The sequence below is a fragment of the Puma concolor genome, chromosome C1 (genome assembly GCF_028749965.1).
Source record: "Puma concolor isolate L17-30 chromosome C1, mPumCon1.1.hap2, whole genome shotgun sequence".
In the NCBI taxonomy this organism is placed as follows: Eukaryota; Metazoa; Chordata; class Mammalia; order Carnivora; family Felidae; genus Puma; species Puma concolor.
In genome coordinates this window covers 94,087,649-94,111,120 of record NC_141674.1, presented here as the reverse complement: position 1 = coordinate 94,111,120, position 23,472 = coordinate 94,087,649, and the positions used below count along the sequence as shown (strand labels likewise).

Sequence of the window (23,472 nt, the reverse complement as noted above, 5' to 3'; positions counted from 1 at the left end):
GCATGCGTTGGCTGGCTGCCAGCCCTTGGTTCCCAAGAGCTCAACAACAAGAACACAAAATCGGGGCCACTGAGAAGCCGGACGCCAGCCCAGAAACCCTGGACATCACACAATGCACTGGTGAGCTGTTTGCTCAGCAGGTCTTACGGTCCCTGCCAGGACTGGAACCCAGAAACTCTCTGTCTCCCTGCAGGGGCCTGAAGGGTGCACACACACACACATACACACACACACACCGGCAGCAACTGCGGGAGGGTGTGTGTCCTGCGTCTTAGCCCCTCTGGAAAGAAGCAGCCCTGGGCCTGTCGGAAGCCTGGGGTCTACACTCAGATATCTGAGGTGGGTGGAGTGGTGGAAGCAGGACAGGGGCCCAGCTGAAGGACACTTGGCAGCCCGAGTCCACCTCCCTGTGTGGGGATGCTCCCATGTACCTGCACATATGTCACTTAGGCGGGACCCCAGCAGTGACACGGCAGCCCTGCCTGAGACAGCCCTCTGAGCCTCAAGGACAGACTCTAGGCCCCACCTCTGCCTGCGGGTGACATAACATCAGTACCCAGAACAAAAGCCCTTGGTGAGACCCACAGGCCACTGTCCTTCATTGCTTTATCACCCACATCTCAAGTTCACAGGAAGAGGGCTTTCAAAGCAACAGAGTCAGGCTGGCAACACGCACGGCACTGTGGTTAGTTTTTTTCAAAAGAAAGGAAACTGAAACAGATCAAAGAACTGCAGGTGCAGCAGATTAAGGCCCTGCCCGGCAGGAGGGACCGGAGGGAAGGGAGTGAGGGCCGGGGGACCGGAGACCCTGCTCTCCCGGCTTCTAGTGCAGGAGTTGGGGTGCTGCTCAGTCTCCCCCAGAAGCAGTACTTAGGAGAAAGGAGACACGGCTGCCCCTACTGCTCTTTCGGCTGACAGATGATGACGTGGTGCGTGCGAAAGGAGCAAAGAGGAGCAGCCCCGGGAGGCCCTGGCGGTGCTGGCGGCGAACCCCAGGCTGCCACTGCCCCCCTGCGCTGCCCGGGTTTCCCCCTGCTCACCTGCTCGCACCCAGACCAGCGTCAGTCTCCTAACTGCGCACCCAGCCCGGGCTCCAGCATGGAACCCCAGCCTCAGTGCCAGGTCGACACATTCCCTTTCCCAAAGCAACGCCATCCCTAGCGTTTCTTCCAATCCAGGGGCACCCAAGAGTCCAAACGGGAAACATTAAGTCTCCGTATCTCCTTCCTATAAGACTGTGGTTGAATTTACCAAGTTGCTTCATTTTTCTGGCTTCTTTTCCATTTATTTTATGTTGTTGTAGAGAACGAATCCTTTTTTAAAAAGCTTCTTTTAAGTTGTAAAATGTCCCCCAAATTTAGAAAAGCATAGGGAATTATATAATGAACACCCGGGTACCCCCCTGCCAGCTTTATCAATTCTTTTTTTTTTTTTTAACGTTTATTTATTTTTGAGACAGAGAGAGACAGAGCATGAACGGGGGAGGGTCAGAGAGAGGGAGACACAGAAACTGAAACAGGCTCCAGGCTCTGAGCTGTCAGCACAGAGCCTGACACGGGGCTCGAACTCACGGACCGTGAGATCATGACCCGAGCCGAAGTCGGCTGCTTAACCAACTGAGCCACCCAGGCGCCCCTATCAATTCTTAACATATCGTCACTTATGGTTTCCATGTGGTGGTGGTGGTGGTGGTAAAAGGGAATGAACAAAATTTACCATTTCTTAGGCACTTTGATTTCTTAAAAAAAAATTTAAGTGAATTTATTTTATTTTTGAGAGAGAGAGCAAGCGGGGGAGGGCAGAGAGAGGGGGAGAGAGAGAATCCCAAGCATGCTCTGCGCTGTCCGCACGGAGCCTGATGCAGGGCCCAAACTCACCAGCCACGAGATCGTGACCTGAGCCAAAATCAAGAGTCGGACACTCAACCGACGGAGCCACCCAAGTGCCGTCAATTTCTTTTAGAAACATAACATTGTACATACAGCTAAAGGACCCTATGTCCCCTCTTCCATTCCCTTGTCTTCTTCCTTAGGAATAACCACTACTCTGAATTTGATTCTCCTATAAAAGAGATGCAGGTGTTACATGTTTTTTACAATTAAAACAATCCATACAGTGGAGAAGGACATAAAGGAAAAATTATACATCCTCCTGCTCCCCACAGCCTCAAGTGCACTCCCCCTGAAGTAACCATTGTTAAAAACTTTCTATGAATAATTCCAGGCATTTTGTAAAATACCTACGAATTATTTTATTTGCTTTCTTTCTTAACAGACGTGAATTTACACTATGCACCATGCCCTCAAAATTGCCTTTTGTTTCTGGTTGTTGCAGTTCCTTGGACCTTTTTCCATGTGAGTACTGATAAATCTACCATATTCTTCTTAACAGCTGCGTGGGATTCTACTTTATTAAATAGTTTCCCACAGAGGGGCATTTAGGTGGTTTCCAGCTACTTAGCTATTCTAAACAAGCCTGCACTGAACATCCTTGGCATATAGTTTTGCTCAATTGTGGGAATGCTGTATATCTGTAGAATAAATACCTAGAAATGCAGTTTCTGGATAAAAGGGTATTGAACGTTTGACATCTTGAGAGATATCGCTGAATCCCCCTTTGTAAAAACGATCCATTTAAACACCAACTAGTAACGCACAAGAGTTCCTGCCTCCCCTCATCCTCAAGAATGTGTCTTTTCATACCATTGTCAGCCTTTTATTTATCTTCTTCTATGAACTGTCTGCTCTAATCCTTTCCCCTAGCATTTTATGGGTTTATTTTTTACATCTGAATCTTTGATCCATCTGGAATTAATTTTAGATGCACAATGAGACAGACATTCTTTTCAATTAACAATTATTGTTTTTCCTACCCTGTAAATAGATGGAATTAAGTACCAAGATAAAGGGAGAACAGATTTCTCTTCACTCCTAACAGGCCACTGCTCCCTGATTTTTGCCTCCCCGCTTAGAACTAGCCCACCTTGAGGCTCTAGGTTAAGAAATGGAACACCGCCTCTGACCACCCTATCTTTATCGTATACGGGCTGGACACAGTTACTCTGCAAACATACACTTAGTCATTCAACAAAGAGGCAGTCAACGGAACTTTCGGGTTTTTCCCCCAAGGAGAAGCATATTGCACGTGTGGGAAGAGGGGGTACACCTGGATATTTGGTGACCAGAGGAATAGCTGTGGCAGAATGCAAACAGTTGGCCCAAATCCATTCTCCCTCTTTCCTTATAATGAAGTTGACATCAGGCATGTGGCTAGGGACGTGTGTTTTCCGGCCCTGTGAATTTAGCTGGGACCATACACCTACGTTCTCAGTAGGTGAATGTGAGTGAAACTGGCATGTGTCCCTCTAGCTATAATGGCTTTAAAATATGACACAAAGTCTTCAACCCTCTTCCTGGCAAGAGGTAGGGGATCTATGACCCCTCCACTTGCACCTGGGCAGTCTCCAACTGTAACGTGACTTCTAAGGTTAGGGCATAGAGGTTTCTATCTTGTTCTCGGAGAACTCTTGCTCTTAGAGCTCTGAGCCTCCATCAAGAAAGCTAACTCCCCTGAGGCCACCAAACTGGAGAGGCCACATGTGGGTCCCCTGGTTCAGGCCTGGCTGAGCCTAGTCTTCCAGTCAGGCACTGGGTGAGTAAATATGCCTCCAGAACATTCAACCCCAACCATTTGAGTCACCCTTGGTCATTTGAGTCTTAGCTGAGGCCCCAGAAGGTATAGAGCAGAAACAGAAGTCACCCTCCCTGTGTTCTGTCCAAATTCCCCAGCATTCCTCACAGACCCACAGAGTCTATGAGGATAATGAAATGGTTGATGTCTTTTAGCACATTATCTCAGGGCTGTTTGTTATTCAGTAATAGGTCCCTGGAACCAAACCAAGACCTAGAAAACTCTTCCCCTCCTCCCTGCTGGCTCCAGCCCAGAGATGGTGATGACCTAGCCTCAACTATGCAGATGACAACTCCTAGGGATAACAGAGCCACAGCATGGAGGGAACCCAGGTCCCGAAAGGACCAGATGGGGCACTGCTGCCAGCCGATAAGAAACACTTCAAGGGTTATGTGAGAAAGGAATGAGTGTCTTTATTCTTTCAGCCAAACAAACAAAACAAAGATAGAGCAGTGAGCCAGGCAGACATGGTCCCTGCCCTCTGGGAACTTAGGTCTTTGACTGGGGAGGAGGCTAGAGGGAGGGGTCACAACGCCAGATCAAACACCAAGGGTTATACAGTTGGTTATTTATATCAGTGGTTATCAGTTCTAGGCAGAGATATACAGGGAGCTATAAAAATAATTCACAGGGGCTCTGACTCAGTGTGGGTAGACATGGAAGGTAGCCCTGAGGAAGTGATGCTTGACCAGAAGGGTGAGTGAAAAATTAAGTAGGATGGTAGAGAGGGAGGAGGGGAAGACTGTTCTGGCACCTGAAGTGGGTAGAGCATATGCAAAGGCTCTGAGTCAGGGAGATGGTGAGTTTGAGAAACTGAAAAAAAAAAAAGCCAATGTGAGCCTTGTGGGTCAGGCTAAGGATTTCAGATACGATCTCTACAAAATGGGAATTCATGGGAGTAATTCCAGCAGGAAAATCAGTCTCTGGAAGCTGTGTGGGCAACAGACAGGGGGCAGAGAGGAGGCCAGGAAGCTGATGGAGACCCCATCTGCGGTGAGGACTGTGGAGATAAACAGAGTGATCAGTTTCAGAGACACTTGGGAGGCAGTTGATAGGATTTGGGGGGTAAAGGAAGTCACTGAGAGAGAGGAGTCAGGGATGAAACACCAGTGACATGATGTCTGGTCTATGAGTAAATTGTAGTGTTGGGGCCAGAGGAAACCTAGGCATGACCAAGTTCAAAGGCAGCTCAGAGCAAGAGAAAGGGGACTGGATTGTAAGTAGGGGCTTTGAGCAAGTCACTTTTCACAGTTTTATATCTTTGCCTGACCTATGGCACAAGACTGCTTTACGCATAAGGACAATGGCTGTACTCATTCATTCATTCATTCATTCATTTATTCATTCAAAACACATAGTGAGTGGTGCCTAGGATGTGCAATGGTACACCACGGTGTATTAGTGACAAGGCTAAGGAGAACGAATAGAGCAGAGAAGGGGACAGAAAGGGGAAGAATCTGAGGAGGGAATCTGTGGAATCAGAGGGGGACTCTCCTTTAGGCAAAATATTAAAATATCTCGTGTCCCAACAATATGTGGCCCTATGAATCAATTTCTAGGGCCTCGGACAGGGCGGTGCAAGTGACGGGGCCCAGAGCAGAGCTTCAGGACTTTCTTAGTAAATCCACCTCTGCTCATGAGTAATAGGGCTGGGGAGGGGGAGGAGCATGACTGTGGGTGTCACAAACAGAAATTGCTTCTGTGACTTACAGCAAATCACTCAATTACACTGATCCTCAATTTCCTGATCTGTAAATGGGGAAAACAATATCATGTCCTTAAAAGGTTTTCAGGAGTAAATAAGGGCATATCAGTAAAGATCCTGGTTCATAGTAATAAGTGGTAGCTATTTTATTTCATTTCATTTCATTTCATTTCATTTCATTTCATTTTGAGAGATAGAGAGCACGAGCCAGGGAGAGGGGCAGAGAGAGAAGGAGAAAGTCCCAATGAGGTTGCATGCTCAGCGTGGAGCCCACAACCATCAGATCATGACCTGAGCCAAAATCTAGAGTTGGACCCTCAACCGACTGAGCTACCCAGGTGCCCCAATGGTAGCTATTATTTTAATTTTTATTCCTACTCCTCACAGATGGGGAATCATGATCTCACCTTGGGGAGGGACCAGAAAGAACCAGAATAAAAGAGGATCGTGAGCCCCAGTGACAGGAGGCCCCGTGCTACCTGTGAGTATTGGGTTCAGTGACTCCAGGATGCACATATTGTGTGTGGCCTTTGACCCCTGGAACTGGTCTGTGGCAGTGGCCCTCATGTGCTACACTATGCAGTACCTTTGGAGATTACACATAAAGTAAGGACCCAGCTGTCCCTATGGACCTGGATATGTGAATGGGATGAGCAGAGAGAGTGAAGACAAGGTACGCAGCTGCCATTGTCTTCTTTGCATGGCTACCACAACCTCCCCAGAGCCTTCTCTCTCTTGCACTCGATGGCAACTCTTATGGAAAAACTGATCACCCTGGTTGCAGAAGAAGAGGCAATGGCAGTAGTACCAAACAATGAAATCATTGCAGTAGGTGTTGAACTAGTTGGTATGGTACGTGCCAGCAGCCTTCTGGGAAAGTCTCTAAATGAGGAACTTGCCGTCGTGGATGTTTTAGAAGATAAACTCAAAAAAGAGGAGGTGCGTCTGCAGCATGGAAGCTTACTTCTTCAGACACCAAAACTTGTGGCAGATAGAGATTACTCTGACTGCCAATTCTAAGATTGTGATGGAAAATGCAGGAGTCTGCCAGCCAGAGGAAGAGAGTCATCTCAATCTGGTGCAGGGGAACATTAATGTCTTCAGATTCATTCTTCAGATCATCAAGGACAGCCAATTGCGTCATAATTATAGTTCCCGATCCAGTGGATTCTCACATATGTTACCTGGAGACTAATTGGATTACCTGAGCATGATGTGATTGGAAGTGAGTGCGAGATTTTGAGATCTTCCAGGTGAAAAACTTGGCATTCGTCCCAGCAGCTGCCGAGTTTGGGGAGAACACGGTGTCTTTAGTGAGGCTGTATGGAGTAGAGTGAATGTGGCAGGCATTTCTCTTTAGGAACTGAATCCAAAAATGGGAATGATAGTGAAAATTGGGAGGAAGCACAGAAGATGGTGACCAGAAGTGCCTATGGAACCATCAAGCCAAAGGATATACCAGATAGGCTATTGGATAAGTGTGGCTCACCTCATTGAATGCATGTTGAAAATCTATCCAGGGGTCATCCTGTGTCAATGATGGGGAAGGGAATGTACGGCATTGAGAATGAAGTCTTCCTGAGCATTCCATGTATCCTGAGTGCCCAGGGGTTAACCAGTGTTATCAACCAGAAGCTGAAGGCTGACCAAGTTGCTCAGCTCCAGAAAAGTGCAGATACCCTGTGGGACATCAAGAAGGACCTAAAAGATCTGTGACTTCTGGATTCTAGGCTGTAGAAATTTAAAAACTCCAACATGATTAACCATGAATCTCTAGTTTCTATCCATGTACATGGATCACAGTTTGCTTTTTATCTTTGTAGATACATGAATTTGTGCTCACAGAATCAAAGCCTGCACTTGGTTTAATGCTTGCGATATGAGCTCTTGAACAGACAGAATTAACTATTGGGGGCAAAAAAAGAAGAAAAAGATGGGGCGCCTGGGTGGCGCAGTCGGTTAAGCGTCCAACTTCAGCCAGGTCACGATCTCGCGTTCCTTGAGTTCGAGCCCCGCGTCAGGCTCTGGGCTGATGGCTCGGAGCCTGGAGCCTGTTTCCGATTCTGTGTCTCCCTCTCTCTCAGCTCCTCCCCCGTTCATGCTCTGTCTCTCTCTGTCCCAAAAATAAATAAACGTTGAAAAAAAAAATTTAAAAGAAAAAAAAAGAAGAAAAAGAAAAGACAGAAAGAAAAGAAAGAAAGAGGGAAGGCTGGGGGCTCAAGCAGGGCTGGATTCCAATCCAGTGTGAGGACAGTCTAACTTTGCCACGAAAGGAGTTTGCGCGGGCGTGGACAGAGCGCAAGGCCACTGCTCCTGCCCTCCTGCTCTTCGAGTCAGATACATGTTCCAGGACCTTTTCCTCATGTTCCACGAGGAGACAAGACTGTGCCAGCCTTGGGCACCCGGTGACTGAAAGCTCCCCCCACCACCTCAGCCCGGGCCTGGGTGTGTGGCTGCCACAGCAAATGCTCTCAAGCGTCTAACAAAGCAAGCTCAGCCCATGGTGGGTGCTGGTGACGTCTGATGGCCTAAAACAATTAAACCCATAATCAGAGGGGTGCTCCAACTCAGCTGCTGTGGGTTTGTTTGCCTACCAGTCGCAATCATCTTGCTGGGAGTGTGCATCAGCCGTTAGCCCTCAAAGTTCTGTTGCTAAGAGATTATGAACCAGATGATGTTTCCAAAAAATAACCACTACAGGATGTTCCAGGATAGAGGCATAATAACAGCCCAAACAGAACGGATATGCTGTTATTGATAAATCCTCGTAAAGAGCCAAGGAATGGGGCAGCTGGGGGTAGCCTGGCCATGCACATCCTATATAAATTACTGGTTTGCCAAGATTTTAAATGTAACAAAATAGAGTCATCAGTGATACCCGTAAGGGACATGATCTGAAGTCTTCATGATTCCGAAAGTTCTTTCATCAACCAAGACGTGTCTGTTGGAGGCCTGTTGTTTGCCTATTCCGAGCATGTTTACAACCATCTCAGCCACATTTAGTAGCAGGCAGTGACTAAGCTTAACAGGGCTGTAACCACCCCTTGTTTGACACAGTGCCTGTGGGTGACAATTGATGAAGTGATTTAACATAGCTGCTTGCAGCCACCTCCACTATTGCTCTGTTGCTGGGGTAACAGGAACCAGTCAACTAACAGCAGCCCAGGTTAGAGCAGGACATTTTCCATCAACAGGAAGTCAGCAAACAGGGCGCTTGCAAGAAACTGATAGTCATCTGGCGCCTAGAACAGTTCTGTCCATGCAGTTTTCCCGGGAAGATGCAGCCATTCTGCTCTGGGTCCTCACCAAAGGCTCCTGGCTCCGCTCCCCTATCAAGGCGGGTGATACTGTGCAAAGTGGCTGTCACCTGTTAGGAGAGGAAATCCTCACCTCTGTCGGCCTCCCTCCTGACCTGGGAGCAGAGCAGCACGATGCCCGCCTGACAGCCCCCTCCTGCCACCCCACACCCCCTTCCCTCTCAACCCCCACCCCCACTGGCCCACTCTGCTTTCTATCTGGCCAGGCCCCTGGCCACAGTGGCCTAATGGTCTACACTTTATCCTGCCGGGGCTGGTGGTAAAGACCAAGTTGTTGTGTTCTTCTTTCATTTAACAGGTAAAGGAGCCGAGGCCCAGAAAGACAAGGTGAGGTGTCAGGGTCACGTACGCAGCTAGTAAGTCAGGAGGTAGCTGCGTGTCTTCTAGCCCTGAATCCCAGGATCTTCGCTGCTCTGTGGGCCCCAAGCACCCTCCGATGGAAACCGCACAGGAAACCGCCAAGTGTTGCAACGGCTCCCAGAAAGGGGTCAGAGTTTCCATGTGCCAACCCCGCTGACCCTCAGTCACTGTGGGGCCCTCAAGGGAAGGGGTGCAGGACCACAGGACTCTGCCTTCCTCCTCCCTCCAAGGGGCAGAAGAAGGTGTCATGAATAAAGCAAACCATTAAGATCCCAGACTTGGAAGTTTATTCTGCCAGTCACTATGTGGGGGACCTCGGGCAAGTTACTTAATCTTCTGCAGTGTTGTTTCCTTTCTAAAAAGTAGGACAAGTACCTCCCTACTTTATGGGGTTGTTATGAGGAGCGCATGAGATTAGACAGGTACAAGTGGTCAGCAGGGCGTGTGGGAAATCCTTGACAAACGCTAACAGCAGGGGTGGCCGTGGCCCTGACATTATCGTCCTCTTCACCACCACCAGCACCCACTCCTGCTAGGCCCCTGGGGCGCAAGCAGGCAGGAGGCTGGTGCCAAAGGGATGCATTTCCCCGGGGCTCCCGGTGATGGATCCTTAATTTTTCAGAAGCTGGGCTCACGGAATGGAGAAGCAGCCTTGTGGCTTTCTGTGCCTGTCTCAACACATGTGCTTCCAATTGGCTGTCTTGTGCCGGAGTTCCCCGGTGCCCAGCCCAGCAACCCCAGCTGCCCAGTGCTCCCCACCCTGAAGCATGCAGGGGCTTCTGCCCTTGGCCAGGCCTGGGAGGCCTCAACAGCAAGCTGCTTCTTCCCCCCGGAGTAGGAAAGAGAGTGGGGTGCCTCCCTGGTCTGTCTGAAAGTTGCTCCTCTGAGAGTCTTAAAACCTCGGTGCAGAGAAGGACATCTAGGGAGGGCCGGGAGCCGGACAGACGAAGGCTGTGGTGGAGGATCGTCAATTCACCAGCCCTGCCACTTGCCCCGCCCCCCACCCCCCAGGGCAGAGGCTCTGTTATCCTGTGGGGTCAGGACGCTGTTTCTGCTGAGTCATCCTTTCTTGCCCAGAGGGATCCTGGCCCAAAGCCACATTCCTGGTGGGGTCTGAATGCCACAGAGGACGGAAACTTCCTTTCTCACCAGACCCCAGCTCTCCAGCCCAGCACACCGTCCGGTCTCTCAGCAGCCTCTGCCGGCAGCAAACACTCTCCTCTAAGCCTGTGTGGGTCCTCCCCTCAGAGCCCTGGCCCTCCCTAGACCTTGCCTCTGGGAGAGCTTAGAACATTCCACAAGGAGGCAAGGATGCTCATGTGCCAAGGGTGGAGAGGCTGAGTCTAAGGGGGGGGGGGGGGGCAGAGGGGTACTGAGGAACTATTTGTAACTCCCCATCTGCCTCCTTGGTGGCCCCTCCTGCCAGTGGGGATTCAGCAGTCCCATTGAGAAGGAGCCTGCTGCTTGAGGACAGCCCTGGGCAGAGGCCAGATCTCAAGCTAGAAAGGAGACAAGGTGGTCTAAGAGGCTTCATCCCTGGGCCCATACTGCCCCCACGTAGCAACTCCAGCATCCCCTTGTGCAAAATTTCAGTGTCCCCAAACGTGCAAGTTGGCCATACCTTCTGCAGAGCTCATGTTTCAGAAACCTATAGGCCAGGCACTATACTGGGCACTGGCCCCACAGCAGTGGACAAAGGCAGATGTGGCCCATCCCAGTATCTCCCTCGTCTTTCCAGGCCCACCATCCCTGCTTTCAATCACGCTTGGCTTCTAATCTTGGCTCCTCCCCACTTCTAGCTGTGTGACCTTAAGCAAATTACTTTACCTCTCTGGACCTTGTCTTCTCTATAAAGTGAGGGCAGGCTAATACCGACTTCACAGGGCTCATAAGAGAGGTAAATGAGTTAATATGCGTTAATATATATAATATATGTGCATATATGTTAACATATATAAGATGTTTAGAACACTTCCTGGTACAAAGACTTCAGTACGCGTGTGGGTGCGTGGGTGCATGTTGTGCACACGTCTTTGCTCTCACTGCCCTCTACCTGGAATGCTTTTCCCCTTTTCTGCAGGAATCTGTGGGTTCAACCATGGCAGGGTTTTCAGAAGGGAGGACTTAATGGGGTGCCGGCCCAAGGTCAGGCCACAGCCCTGCTAGGGCCACCGACACCTGCAAAGCACTTTACACTCCCCTGTGAGGCAGATGAGGGCAGGGGGCTCAGGGAGGTAAGACACCCGCCCGAGGCTGCTGCCCTCATCCGTGTTGGATCTAAGAGTGGAGCTTGGGTCTTCTGACTGCAAGTAGCACTGTCCCTGCCCCGCCTCACGGTGCTGGTCCCCAGGAAACTTCAGACAGAACCTCAAAGCTCCCCCAAGACTCAGCACCCAGAGGATGGGCCCTTCCTGGATGTGCAGAGGTCCTGGAGTCAATAGGAGATATCTCTCAGAGCCAGACAGGACCAACGGAAGCCTCAGGACAGGGCCGCTGGGCGGCAGGAAGAGCTCAGCCCAGGAAACTCTGGGCAATGCCTGCAGACCACAGAGCCCCCGGGCTTCCTGCCCTGTCCACACAGGCCGCCCTGTCAACGTCAACGGGTTTGTGAAACGCTGCCGGGCAGGCAGTGGGAACTCAAGGGGCCCCAGGCTTCACTGGCTGTGGTCACCCTGTTCCGTCGCAGCCCAGGAGAAGGTGGCTTTCTAAAGACTGCCATCCACACTGCAATGGGATCCAGCTGCTGTGGGGGACAGGCACCTGATGGTGGCCCCACCGGCTCAGGTCCCAGGCCTCCAGACCCCAGGGTTCCTCCCTATAGGCCTATATTTCCTGGGCCTCCCCAGATGCAGGGAACCCCTAGATGCAGGTGTAGGGGGGGATCTGTGGTTGAAGAACTTTGGAGTGGGAAATATGTGTGTTATAAGCCCAGTTCATAGTTTCGCTGGCTGTGTGACTTTGGGCAATTTGGTTAACCTCTCTGTGCCTCAGTTTCCTCATGTGTAAAATGTTCCTAAAAAGCACCTACCATTTTGTGAGGATTGACTAGAACACTGCCCACGGAAGGTTTGATATAATACCTGACACACAGTACGCTCTCAATAAGTACAAGCTCTTGTTTCAGTCAACACTGTGAGGGGCAGCAGAAATCAGGGTGCAAATACTATCCCACTTCCTTCATTTTGTAGTTTTAATTAAAACCATCCAGACCCAAACTACTCTACTTGAAGGAAGCATATATCTTCCTCTGGACGCTTCCTCTCCCTTTAAATTGCTCAAGAGCCCCAAGTCTTACGTGCTCCAAAAGAAGGAGGTGGAAGGTCCAACTTCCACCCGTGGGCCAGGAGAACTGGAACTCTCACCAGTCCCCCTGCCATGGTGCCTGTTGACAGCTGTTCCCATGCGGTCAGAAGGAGGAAGCCGGTCCTGCCCCACCCAGCGCCCCGCAAGGCCACATGGATCTTCCAGGCAGATGACTCCAAGCATGGCCAAGAGTGCCCTCACTCCTACTCCTGGGGTTGCTGCCCGCATTCGTGGCTTGTTCGTGCCCATGTGTGGCCATTCCCAGTGCTGACTCTTCGGGGCTCCTGGGACCACCCCTCACAGACCGGATAGATGTTTAATCCCTTTTCCTTCCCCAGGATCCACCCTGGGGTTGGGGTTCTCTTTTTCAGACACCTAAATACAAACAGTCTCGTTGTTCCTCTGTGTCTGAAAGACCTCAGAAAGCAGCACACCTTGGCCACTCCAGCCCCCTACCCGATGGCTAGCCTCAGTGCTGATTCCCCTGCCCATGGACCACCAAGGTAATTCTCCAGAATTAGAGAGAGAGCCATCTCCAGTGGGGCACCCTGCCATACTGTTTCTTCTCGGTAACTAGGCAGCAGAGAGAAGACAAAATTGAAGGTAGGGCAGTGGTACAGCCCTTTTCTCTTTATGCTCCAGGAGCATGGGATGTGAGCTCCTGGAAACAGAGGATAAGAGAGGGTTGCATTTCTATATCCCCCAGCATCTGGCTCCAGAGCCTGAGCTCTCACCAACATGTCCCACATGCATGGCTCAGTCAATGTTTGTTGACTGACCAACTGACTGAGAGCAAAAAACCTATCTGAAGCGGGGAGGGTCAAGCAGAGACGGAGGGTTGGCCAGAATAGGGGAAACCAGGCCCATCGGAAGCAGAGAAGCATGTGGGTCTGCAGGAGAAGTGGGGCAGCCTCACAGGAACAGAGGAAAGAGGATGTTTTTCTAGGGGCAATGAGGGTGGCGCTCTGGTTGCTGAAGGACCTGGGAGGTATCTTTGGGAGAACTCTGGAGACTGCCGGACTCTTTCAGGTGCCTAGCAGGGGTTGGGGAGCAGGAATGGCAGGAGCTGGTGGGGACAGCAGCCACAGAGGGGGAGGTCTGTGGGAGGGGGCTCTCAGAGGGATCCAGGGAATTGTAACTCCCCTCTGCGAAGAGAGCCCTGGTTCAAACTGTAAATCAAAACAAGCCCATTGCCTTTGACAGAGTCCAGAGCTCAGGCTGCCCCAGAGAAGAGCTCCCACTGCCCAGGAGCTGCTCCAACTCTCTCTGTGCCCATCTCAGTGCCCTGTGCTAAGATGCAATCTTCCAGGGGCCTCTGGGGCTTGCACAGCCGCTGACCCGGCCTTCCACAGACGCAAGTGTCCAAGGAGGACAGAAACAACATCCAGCACCCAGTGCAAAGGACATATGGGATCACAACCTTTGAAGCCCGATAACCTGGTTTGAAACCCCAGCTCACACCTACCAGCTGTGTGCCAAGGTACCCTCTCTGAGCCTCAGTCATGCACCTTGCAACAGTATGGACCTCATGGAACTATTCAATGGCAGGATATAAAGCACTCAGCCCGGAGCCTGGCACACGGTGCCAAAGGGTGGCCTCAGTTGGCATCACGCTGGTCCAGGTGTCTGAGTAGTCAGGTAGGGTGACGCAGACCTCTTCCAGCCTCGTGCCCATCCACGAACTTACTTGGCATCTCAGGCACAATTGGAGGAGGCTGGGTCTTGGCCAGGGAGCACAGGAGGTTTCTCACCGTGGCAGGGAAATTGCTGGCTTGGGGGTGCGGACAGCCACAGTGACCGTCTCTCTGCAGGACGGATGCGGCTTTGCTGACAGAGAGTCTGCGGCCTGGACATACCAGCGGTGCAGGTCTGAGGTCAGCAGTGGGGAGCCGGGCCCACCACGGCCTCACCATCCCCGGCAGGGCCCCACCAGGGCAAGGCATCTGCTTCCAATCAGCTGCCCCTCAGCCCAGGGAGGGGGCGGGGGGTCTGAGGCCTCCTCCCCAGGCTGGGCTCTCACCAGGCAGAACGGACATCAAGAGCAAAGAAATCAGGGAGACACTCCGGGGTTCTGGGTCCAGGGGCCCAGGCCAAACAGAAAAGGACTGGAAATAGAGGTTTATTGTTAGCTCATTTAAAGGAAATCCTCCTAGCTCCCTGTTGCAAAACCACACCCAGTCGAGCCCAGTCAGTACCCCCAAGCCCCTCCTGGCTCATGCATCTGGCTTGTTCCCCACTACAGACTTTGCACTAACCCCCTGTGCCTGGGGGTCCCTCTCCTGCTCTGTGCCCGGCTGACCCCTCATCCTTCAGCTTAAATCCCATTTCCTTAGGAAAACCTCCTTGGCCCCATGTTTGGTCCCAATTAAACAACCTTGTTTGGCATGATTCGGTTTGTACTTACGTAGTTATCTGTGTAAGTCAGAATTGCATCTGTCTCCCTTGAGACCATATCCCTAAAATCCAGCATGGAGCCTGGCACAGAGCACGTGCTCAATAAATACTTGTTGAATCAATGACTGAATCGCACCTCATAATTTTTTCTACAGTTTCTGAGTGTAATCCTCACTATTTTTTCAGTGCTTATGCCCATTTTACAGCGCCCAAAGTCAAGGTCGGAGGTGAGTTATGGACCCTGGCTCCCAACCTGGTGCTCATCCTTTATCCGGGAGGAAAAAGCACGTACATAGGGAGAGTGGGCTTTGCAGTCGACCTCTCTGGGGTCAAAATGAAGTGCTTCTGCTCACAGCTCTGCTACCTCCGACAGGCGACTCACCTCTCTGAGCCTCATTCCCCTCATCTGTACAATGCTACAACAGGGCTGACTTGAATGGGCCACAGTGAGGCTTCCGTGAGCCCACAACGGTCAAGTGTCTAGCATGAGAATTGGGTCTCTGTGCTTGTACAGCCCTCCTTGGCTCACGGGGATGATCTCTCAGGCATTAAGTGGTTTCCTGTTGGCAGGGGACAGGCCTTCTTTCCCTGTACCTGGGAGCACCCTACGGATAAGGCCAGGTCTGGTGCCTCCCTGCATCCCCCTTTGCTCCTAGGCCAGCATGGACCTGCGGTGTTTGCTCAGCCAGATGCAGGAATATGAGAGCATTTGCCTGGGTCCAGGGAAAAAGCTCTGCTCACTCCCTGCTGATAAGCAGATGAGGGAGCAGGGCCTTCTCCCGCTCAGATCCAAGGGCTGGAGGGTGAGTGGAAGCCCCAGCTATGCAGCAAAGGGGAGCTTTCAGAGAACCTGAGTTCCAAAGGAGGGAGCAACAAACTCCAGAGGAGAAGAGGGAGGATATGACCAGAGGGAGGGCAAAATCCAGACAAGAGGCTGTGACAGAGGCTCTGCAGAGGGCAGGTTTGGCCTGGGACCTCCACGTGTGTAGGCCTCCTCGGGGCCTATACAGACACAAGGGGTGCCTGGGAGGGAACAGGAGAATTAGCCTAGACCTTGGCCTGCGGGTAGGCAAAATGAGGCTAAAGGAGGCAGAGGTCTAGAACACAGACACAAGCATGCAACCCTGAACCCTGGAGCTCAGGGTGTCTGTAATACTCTTAACTTGGACTTCTGGGTATTCCTTTAGCAGCAGCCGCTAGACCAGTGCCTGGCACAGAGCATGTGCCCAATAAACACTTGTTAAATGAATGAATGAAGAGAAATAAAGTATTTCTGGGGGCGCCTGGGTGGCTCAGTCGGTTAAGCGTCCGACTTCGGCTCAGGTCATGATCTCAGAGTCTGTGAGTTCAAGCCCAGTGTCGGGCTCTGTGCTGACAGCTCAGACCCTGGAGCCTGCTTCAGATTCTGTGTCTCCCTCTCTCTCTGCCCCTCCCCTGCTCATGCTCTGTCTCTCTCTGTCTCAAAAATAAATAAAAACACTAAAGTATTTCTATTAGCTTCTTTAAGTGCTCTCCCTGACTCCCTTGACTCTGCCCTTCCTGCAGCCATCTCCAAACTGCCACCGGGACCCCATCACCCCCACTGGGAGCCTGCAGGGCCTCCCTTCCCCCTGCAGGTAGAGGAAGCACACTAGTGGCCTCTGAGCCAAATCTGGATCACTGACTTCCCCCGTTTGGCCCACACCATGTGTTTTTGTTTTGTTATGTGTTAAATTTGAATTAGTTGCTCAATCTAAAAATAAAAGTGCCCACAGAAAAATCTGCATTTCCAGCTTCTCTGAAGAGTCAGTCAGGCGACATGACAACTGGGTCTGCCTGCCCACCGGACAGTGGCTGGAGCCGCTGGGAGAAGGCCTGCCCTCCCGGAAGCCTCTTCCTGATCCTTCGTCTTCTATCCCTTCCCACCCCGACCCTTGCAGACAGCAGAGACAGAGGCACAAGTCCAAACTCCTACACCAGCACCCCGAGGCCTCAGTGATGTGACCCTCACTCGGGATGAGCATCTCCATCTATCTGTCCTCACTGTCCTTATCCCCGAGGTTCTGGCCACACCATGCTATCTCTAGTTTTAGAGCCCACGCTCTTTCACGACTCTGAGCGGCTGCACAAGTGGGACCTCAGCCGCGGTGCCTGTCCCCACTGTGGGGACTGTGCTGACGCCTCTGCGACATTCGGTCTAGGCTCAAGGCCATCTTGGTGGCAGTGGAGCCTCCAGTTACCCGTCCCGGGTGAATGGCCCCTCCGTGCCACCACAGCCCAGGTACCCACAGCTACTCCCGCCCCTGTCCACACGCTCTGCATTGCTCCCCGGGCTGTGGGCTCAGGACCATGGAATCACACCTTGTTCTCCCTTTATCTCTGGGATTCCCAGGGCCAGTCTCTGAACATAGAATACAACCCCTTAGCCTAGCTCAGTACATGCCTTGAGGGCGTGAATCAAGTAGAAGCCTTTGACATCAAGTGCAGCAGCAGCAGAAAGAAAAAGTCCCCATCAACAAAACGAAATTGAGAAGCCTTTGGATGGTGCCTTATCAAGAGCTGCATTTTGTCACATCTACCCCCAGTACACACACTGCGCTGACAGTTCCAGGAAGACACTGCCTCAATCAGGCCAACTCTCGAAAAATAAGAAAATGGGACATGGGCACCTGGGTGGCTCAGTTGGCTGAGCGTCAGACTTTGGCTCAGGTCATGATCCTGCAGTTTGTGAGTTCGAGGCCCGCATCGGTCTCACTACAGTCAGCTCAGAGCCCCCACTTCATTCAGATCCTCTGTCCCCCTCTCTCTGCCCCTCCCCCACTTGTGCCCTCACAAAAATAAACATTCAAAAAATAAATAAATAAAATGGGACAAGTGTTGTCTTTGGAGTCTGCTAGACACATATTCATGTGCGTGCACACACACACACACACACACACACACAGGCACGCCATTGAGGTCAGGCACGTGTACACAGATGCACAGACATATCCCATGTCGACTACCATCAAGCGTATTTTTACCCACCTATTTTACCTCCAGCTGAGGCCCCGCACCTGCCTCACGTCCCAGGCTTTTCCTGACTCCTCTCCCACCAAAACAGCTATGTCCCAAGTTCTCGGCCTACGCCTACCCTTTCAACCCCGCTTGCTCATTCCGTCACGGAGTTGGCCAGCCCAAGCCTGCAGCTAGCTAGAGATTGCTTTCACACTTGAATGCTGACGGCGACTCCATTTAAAAGATGGGAGCCGTCAGTCTAGGGTCAGATTCTGAGGGGCCTGGTGGGCAGGGTCCGGCTGGGGGAGAGAGAAGGGCCACCAGGAGAGCGAGCGCACGGGCGCACCAGGACCCACACCTAATGGAGCACTGGGTCCTGCTAGGCCCCGGCTGAGATGTGCAACCAGCCCACACAGCCAGCCCCCCCCTCCCCTCCCCCCCCCCCCACCCCACCCCACTGGCAACAGGGACAGGTCTGCTCCTCATCTGTCTGGCTCCGGCCCTGAAGTCTCATTCTTCACCGGCAGTGACGGGCATGACGTTGACAGGGATAGAGGAAATGGGACCTACTGTACCCACTGAGGCACACCGTACATGGGAGTGGTGTTCAAATGAGCCGTCCTGGTACACGTGTGTATTGAGTGAGGTAACAGTCCTGAGCACCAAAGTGAAACTTGGGGAAGAAGGGGCGGTCTTTCCCACTGCCTCCTCAGGGCGTCCCGGTGGGCTGGCAGAGCCAAGGAGATAACACTGAAGGAGGATGGGGCCCGGGATCTGTCTGTAAGTTACCTCCTGGCCCTGTTTCAAAAGGAAGCTCAGGCAGGGCAAGGTGAGTCACTGCCCCAGGCATATTTCCAGGACGGAACCCAAGTCAGCCTGCTCCCGGCCCTTGTCCTGGCTCTGTCCCGTCCCACCTCAGTACCGTTCACCAGGCAGAGAGAGCAGGGCCAAGCCCTCGTGCAGTGCAAGTCGGGGGGGGCATTAGCACTTCCCGCACCTGAGCCTGGGGTAGGCATCCTGGCTCAGGAGACGTGCCAGCCCTCCCGGGCACCCACCCCAACACAGAGCATCTCGGGCTCAGGAGGGTATTGACTCAGAGTTCTGGTTGGCTTCCTCCACTCTGCCTCCTGCTGTTCCAGCTACCATAGCCAATCCCATTAATCACCTTCACTCACCAATTCCCCCAGGAATGTGGCGGTCTCATAAAAGTCAGCCCTGGGTTAAACAAACAACCCAACCTAGGCTTCTAAGTTAGCTGCTGAGAATCTGCCAGGTTTCCAGCCTTTCTTCCTCTGCTCTGCCCTCTGTCGCCCCTCCCCGCCCCCCTTCATTCCCCAACACACCTCAGGACTAGGAGGGAACAGTGTCACCCTCGTGAAACCACCTTTAGATCAGGGGTAGGTGCGCAGAAACCTGAAAACTACCTCCTCCCTGCCCAGGGCCTCCTCTCTCCACCTGCTCCCACCCCACCACCACCTGTGCCTCCCACTCTCCTCAGGACACACAGGCCCATATTTGGTGTCTCGCATCCCACTCCCCAACCTGGGGCTCTGCAAGCCACCTCTCATTCTGCCCGGGGACCTATACCCACCCTCAATGGAACTGGACATTGTTCTGGGGAGATTCTCCGCAAGGAGATAAAAGACGAGAGGGGTGGGGCCAGCTGGGAGGCTCTGGGAGAGAGCCTCTTCCTGCCCCATCCAGCCTCCCTCCACCCCTCTTCAATCCCCAGGACTCGGCACCAGTAAAGTCCCACTGGGCCTGGCCTGGGAGTAGTAGATTCAGTCCTGCCTCAGGGACTTTTTGCTGAAGAGAGGGGAAAACCACAGCCCTAAGTGCCTATAAACAAAGGCGAAAATATGCATACGCTCCACCCACTCACCAGAACAGAAGAATCCACAGCTGGACAGAAGATGCACACAGGTAGGGACACATTCCTGCTGGAATAAGCTGCATTAAAGGGGCCAAATCTGGAGCTGTGGCTCCCGCTCTAGGGCCCCAGACTTCAAGAGTTTCTCAAGCCACCTAAAATATTTCAGAAGGCCAATGGATGTCCTACATTTAGCCATGGGGAGGCTTCTAAGATTAAGAAAAATTCCAAGCCTTTGCTTTTGGCTTGGATTACATCAATCCAGTGCAGAAACTCCAGCCATCTTGTACTGATAAACATTCTGAGGGTCCATGTACAAGTATCAGATTGAGAAAATGGAGAGAGAAGTAGTAACAACTGCTTGTTTAACAAAATGTTTCCAAACATGGAGTTTGTAGCAGAGGAAAAAATAAAGTGGATCTTAAATGCTTATTTCCTTAATATACAAAGAGCTCCTACAAATCAATGAGAAAAAGATAACTAGCGCTCCCCCAAAACGGGCAAAGGCCAATAACATGGCACTCACCAAAAATTAAAAACAAAAAAAAGTAAAGAAAGAAATTCAAATAGGCAGCAAAGATAGGAAAATATGTTCAGCCTTACTCTTAAAGGCATTTAAATTTTTTTTTTTAAGTGAGATAGAATTTTTTAGCTATCAACTCAGCAAAGACAAAAGTTTGTTAATACCAGTACTGGTGCAGATATAATGGTATGGGCAATCTCATACCCTACTGGTGGAACTGTAAGTTGTTAAAACAGTGTTTCTGGAGGCAATTTGGGAACATACATTCAAATTTTAAACACACATCATATTAGTCAGCTGGCAATGAATCTACAAATAGCACTGTTTGCCATGGCGAGAACTAGACACAGACTAAATGTCCATCAAAAAAGACACTAGTAGCTCAAGTCTGTACAAAGAACTTTGTAGTCATTAAAAATAAAGTGGATACACCTACAGATATTGACATATTATCAAATAGCATGGTTATAACATGATCCCATTTGTATTTTTTTAAAGCACATACAGTGGCTTGTACTACATGTGTTTGTCTATAAAAAGCATATCTTAGAGATAAATAAGAAATTGTTAAAAGTAGTTCCACAGAGAATAGGCTAGAGCTAGGGGCAAGAGTGTGTAGCACGCTTTTAATTTTTATGTACCCTTCTCTGTTATATTATTTACCATCATTTGTATAATTTTTTTTTTAATTTTTTTTTCAACGTTTTATTTATTTTTGGGACAGAGAGAGACAGAGCATGAACGGGGGAGGGGCAGAGAGAGAGGGAGACACAGAATCGGAAACAGGCTCCAGGCTCTGAGCCATCAGCCCAGAGCCTGACGCGGGGCTCGAACTCACGGACCGCGAGATCGTGACCTGGCTGAAGTCGGACGCTTAACCGACTGCGCCACCCAGGCGCCCCTGTATAATTTTTTAAAAGAGGCCCCTGGCAGGATGAGAGTTCCCAGTTTATAAGGACTGGATGACAGGCACCTGGGTGGCTCAGTCGGTTAAGTGTCCAACTCTTGATTTGGGCTCAGGTCATGATCTCCGGGTCATGGTACCAAGCTCCTAGTCAGGCTCCATGCAGAGCATAGAGCCTGCTTGGGATTCTCTCTCTGCCTCTTCCCCACTTGCTCTTGCTTTCCCTCTAAAAAAAAAAAAAAAAAAAAAAGACTGGATGAGCGCCAAGGAGGGCCCATGGGAAGGTGTGGGGAAGATTGCACCAAGGCCCAGAAGAGGAGGTTTGGAGGATCCTCTGCACAGAGAAGGGGAGCCCCGTAAGAGCAGGCTTCTCTTCAGTCTGGAAGAGGAGGTCCATGGAAGGAGGTCTGCCCTCTCAGAACTCTATCCCACTCAAACGGGGGAGACAAATGGAGACCAGGGAAAGAAGCCAACACTTAAATACCCACCCGAGCCTTGTCGGGGCAGGCTGACTTGCCCTGGGGGTCTGATCCAGCCCCACCCCTCTCACTGCGCCCCAAGCCTCCTCTTTTCTCTTTCTCTTTCACCAGAGCCTGGACAAAATCTTTAGAATGTTTCTAAAAGGAAAAGAATAGGGGTGCCTGTGTGGCTCTGTCGGTTAAGCGTCCGACTTCGGCTCAGGCCATGATCTCATGGTTTGTGGGTTCAAGCCCCACATCGGGCTCTGGGCTGACAGCTTGGAGCCTGGAGCCTGCTTCGGATTCTGTGTCTCGTCTCTCTCTGCCCCTCCCCCACTTGTGCTCGCTCTATCAAAAATAAATAAAATGTAAAATCAATAAATAAAATAAAAGGAAAAGAATAAGTGAAAAGTCTTGACAAATAGAAAGCTGTTTGAGAACAATTTTTCTGAAGACCTTAACAGCCTGGAGGCCCTATGGGAGAGGAGGACTCCTCTGGTCTTTGTGCGATTCCTCCTATCTACACAGGCCCTGCCTGGACTCCAGGCCTGTGGAAGCAGAGTGGGGTCACATGGTCTTCAACTAGGATGTTAGCTCCTGAGCTTCTTAACTGGGCTGTCACTTTGCTTCCCTGACCCTCTGTCTCTTCGTCTGTAAGTGAGGATCACGGTACCTTGAGGATTGATGTAAGAATCAGAAACAATACGAATAAATATGATAGCATACAATGCCATTCAACAAGGGGTCATTAAAAAGCATACAGTTAACTAACCTTATTGTGGTAATCAGTTTGCAATATACACATTTATGAATTCCTTATGCTGTACACCTTCACTTTATACAATGTTACATGTCAACTATATCTCAATAAATCTGGGGGGGCGGGCTGGAGAGCAAATATAACTGTATCTGTTCACCAATATTCTCTGAACACAGCTTCACCTCTGTGCCTTTGCTCATGCTGGTTCCCCTGTCCAGGATGCCCCTCCTTCTCCATCTGGTAAAATCTTGCTAGTGTTTCAAAGCCCAGCTGTAGCATCCCTCCTTTGTCAAAACTTCTGCAGCCCCTCTGCTGAGCAGGCCAGTCTCCCTTCCTCAGAACTTCTGGGCACTTTGTTCATAGCCCTTCCAGCCCTTGCTGTCCGAGTCACCGGAGTCATTTGTCCTGTGGCCTGGGGGCCCGGGGCCATGATACGTGGCTACATGTTGCTGTTCTATCTTTGTGTGCCTGTCCCTAGCCCAGAAGCCACTGGATACATCTTTGTCAGATGCCCACATGAATGGCTTCCGCTCATTCTGACAACCTTCCCTCCTCCTCTTGAGGGACAGGAGGGAGCAGAGGAATGGGGCTTCTTTCTCCACAAATTCCTGGATTTGGGTGGATTCCCAGGGAGCTGGGGGTACCCCCCAGGGGCCCAATTCAGATACCTCTGGACGCTGGGCCTCTCTCCACCAGAGGGAGCTGCTGCGCATACCAAAGGCAAAGGGGCACAGCTGGAGAGCTGGGCTGAGGTGGGGCCTATGCCCAGAGGAGCGGGTGTTCATCCCAGGGCTGTCCTGTCAAGTCACCCGACCTGGTAGCTTCAGTGAGCATAAACTGGCCTTTCGAAGGCAGGGGCCGGTCTGCCTGCCCCAGCTGTGCACAGCTGGCCTGTTCACTTTGTGCCTGGAGTTCCTCCCTACTGCCAGAAGGGCCACCCCACCCCAGACCCAGACTGAGGGAATGTTGTGGGTCGGTCCTGCCCCCTGCTGGCCACCACGGGAATGGCCCCTCAACTGGTGAGGCGGAAGGGGGTGCAGAGGGAAGGAGGGAAGGGGGCAGTGCCAGGGGCTGCCTGGCCACCCTGCACGGGGATTGTTCTAGAAGATCACCCTAGCCCCATTGTCCTGTGGGTCTCACCATTAGACCTTACTGGATTAAGTGGGTGTTACACAGAAAAGACGAAAAACCCTGTCCTCAACGTCTAGTGGA

At 51.4% G+C, this 23,472-nt stretch overlaps 1 long non-coding RNA gene and 1 pseudogene across 2 annotated transcripts; both read left to right on the top strand.

The window, feature by feature from the left end:
• The first annotated feature begins 103 nt into the window (after positions 1-103).
• On the top strand, positions 104-17,622 carry LOC112871915 (uncharacterized). Of its 2 annotated transcripts, XR_015254971.1 has the most exons (4): positions 2,271-2,354; positions 12,747-12,878; positions 13,579-14,996; positions 16,542-17,622. It is a non-coding gene; the product is annotated as an uncharacterized LOC112871915 (long non-coding RNA). The 2 variants fall into 2 exon arrangements; XR_015254970.1 differs by lacking the exons at positions 12,747-12,878; positions 13,579-14,996; positions 16,542-17,622 and adding exons at positions 104-120; positions 9,011-9,347 and having other exon boundaries at positions 2,275-2,354.
• LOC112871914 (L-lactate dehydrogenase B chain-like) lies at positions 5,883-8,290 on the top strand (annotated as a pseudogene).
• Positions 17,623-23,472: the final 5,850 nt, after the last annotated feature.